Source organism: Echinops telfairi, unplaced genomic scaffold, assembly GCF_000313985.2.
Source record: "Echinops telfairi isolate 266 unplaced genomic scaffold, ASM31398v2 ScPeMD7_5592;HRSCAF=6446, whole genome shotgun sequence".
Lineage (NCBI taxonomy): Eukaryota > Metazoa > Chordata > Mammalia > Afrosoricida > Tenrecidae > Echinops > Echinops telfairi.
The window spans coordinates 7,410,799-7,413,900 of record NW_022109491.1 but is presented as its reverse complement, the minus strand read 5'-3'; positions in this window follow the sequence as shown (position 1 = coordinate 7,413,900).

The window sequence follows — 3,102 nt, the reverse complement described above, 5'->3', positions numbered from 1 at the left end:
CAGTTGGATGCTGTGGGCAGGTCTGGAGGGAGCCTGAGCAGAGTTTCTGGGTCAGAAAGAGCAGGGCAGAGAAGGGGTGAGGGTCCGAGAGGCAGAGACAGGAAGACAGAGATGGGGAGAGACAAGAGGAAAAAGCAGGAAGTGGAGAGAGAGCTCGGGCTCGGAGTGGACCTGCGGGCCGGAGACACAGAAGGACTCCTCTCCTCGGAGACCTGGGCCAGTTCCAGGCCCAAATGCTGCCCAGGCCTGGGGACAGGGACGACACCGGGAAGAACAACCCCCTACAGATAAAATTGTAAATGTGGTCTGTGGATGAGGTCAGACAAGGAATTTCTTGGACTATTGTCCTTGGAAAACAAAAGATGGGAAACAACTTAATTGCCCATCAAGAGTTGATAGGGACCAATCTCCAAGCAGGTTAGCAAATAAAATGTAAAAATGTACAGGAATCTCAGCTAAGGTCATTAAGTCCCATGCAGTCTTAGGCCGGAGAAATGATTTGCTATTTACCTGAAATTCAAATTTAATTGGAAACATCCTGTATTTTATCTGGCTGCCCAGTGTCCAAGATAAGCGAAGCCAGCAGTGTGAAGTCAGGTTGGGGAGGTGGGGGGTGGGAAGGACTCTTAGCGAGGGGTGCCATGTGCAGCGCATGCTTGCAGGGTTCTGTGGGAGGGTGGTAGTGGTGGCCACGGGGAAATGTGGCCCCAAGAGAGGAAGGGAGCTATCCAAGGTCACACAGCCAGAGGGGATAGGGCCAGGCTTGACCCCAGCTCTGTGCTCCGGGGTCCTGTGCGGTTGGTTGTGTTGTTGTTTTATAAATCATTTTATAGGGGGCTCTTACAGCTCTTATAATAATCCATACATCCACTGTATCAAGCACATTTGTACCTGTGTTGCCATCATCCTTTTCAAAACATTTTCTACTTGATCCCCTATCAGCTCTTTTTTCCCTCCCTCCCACTCTCGTGCCCCCTTAATAAATGATAAATTATTTTCATATCTTTTTAAAAAATCATTTTATTGGGGGCTCATACAACTCTTATCACCATCCATCCATCCATTGTGTCAAGCACATTTGTACATTTGTTGCCCTCATCATTCTCAAAACACTTGCTTTCTGCTTATTTTCATATCTTACACTGTCTGCTGTCTCCCTGCACCCATGTTTCGGTTGTTTGTCCCCCAGGGGAGCGGTGGGGGCGGGTCCTACGTGGATCAGTGCGATCGGTCCCGTGTCGTGTCGTGCCGTGAGTTACAGTGGGACTGTGCTCCAGGGGCTTTCAGTGGTTGATTCTTTTGAAAGAGCTCCAGACCTTTCTCTGGTGGACCTGAACCCTCCGTCTTTCCGCCAGCATCCCCTCGTGATCACTCTTGACGCCGTCTGTGTTACATACAAATATGTACGACCAAATAGAGCACGATTTCCTGAGCCCCTTCTGAACATTTCTAGTTTAAACGTATCTCTATCTCTACACAGGCTGGCAGTCCTGGAAAAACGCTTTGGCTTTAAGGACCCAGTACACCCTAGGGCTGGCAGCCTCTCAGGCTCTGCCTCCTCCACCACCTGGAGGCTGGAACTGCTTCCATTTCCTGGACCCCAACTCGCCCCTGGGCTCTTGCCTGAGGGTCACTCAGCCCCACTGGCTGGAAGATCTTCCTCTCGACTCCCACTGCCCATCCTTATGAAATGGGTCTGGCTCTCCTGGTCTGGGGCATCCTGAGCTGAGGAACAAGGCCTCTGGGCACTGCCTCAGGGACCAAGGGGCACAGCCTGCTGCCTCTCTGCCACCCTCAGCTCTCAGCTGGTGGTGCAGCAGGTTAAGTGTTGGGCTGCTAACCACAAAGTCAAGGGGTCAAACCCACCAGCGTGCTCCAGCAGAAAGATGAGGCTACAGATTTACAATCAATCTCTGTATCCCAAAGAGGCCTCGTGGCAGAGTGAGTTACACTTTGGGCTGCTAACTGCAAGGTCAGCAGTTCTAATCCACCAGCTGCTCTGCGGGAGAAAACTTGACTTTCTACTCCTGTAAAGATTTAGTCTCAGAGCTACCCACACTAGTGGTGGGGTGAGGATTCTCAGCTAACAGGCGCCCTGCTGATTTATCTCAACATTCCTGCCCATTCCCTGCTTGCTCTCTGGAAGCTTGGGGCTGAGTCTCAGTTACCTCCCCTGTAAAGTGGGGTGAATAAGCTTGCCCCCTCAATCACTGCCATGAAGCCTATGCCAACTCATAGCACTGTCCTATGTGAGTTTCTAAGGCTGTCTTTTTTTTTTTTTTTTTTTTTTAATTTTAAACTTAATTTACTCCTGAGCTATGTTTTTGTTTCTTCACTTTCTTCTGAGATAACTTTTTCTTCTGTGCAAATCTCCTCCTCTGGCTTAGGAACAGTTTGCTCCTTTTCAGTAAAGGTCATCTTAAGGTGGTGGGGAGCTCATGTACGGGTTGATCCCACCATGAGCTCTAAGTGCCCAAGGACCAGAGACTCCACATCTAAACCCTAAGGTCAGCATTGCTCTCTGCATCCTCTCTCTCTCTCTCTCTCTCTCTTTCAGCATCTTTAAGCACATGCAGCAAAACTTCAGCACTCTTTTGGGGCCACTGACCCTGGGCCCATCCCCACTGTTTGGCCTGGGCACCCTTACCAACGCCACCATTGTAATATCGGAAGGGTAACACTGCTTCTGCAAAGGAGCATCGTTCAAATACTTGGTGGCTTTCTGGATAGGCACACCCTTGATGGCCTGGGCAGTCTCAGGGTGTTCTTACAATGGGCCCAGAGATTCCACCCTCTTGATTGGCATGATGCTGTGGGGTTTTCTGGGTCAAGTGAGTAGCGAACCATTTGGACAGATCACTCAGGCCCCTGTGGGAAGACAAAGAGTGGTGTATCCTGGGAGAATTCATGGTCACACGAGACTATAATTCTCTCTCTTTTGGAGGGGAAAAATCAGTTTATTGAGGGTTTATACAACTCATCATAATCCATACATGTATCCATTGTGTCAAGAACATTTGTACATTTGTTGCCATCATCATTCTCAAAACATTTGCTTTCTGGTGGAGCCCTTAGTATCAGCTCCTCATGAGACTATAATTC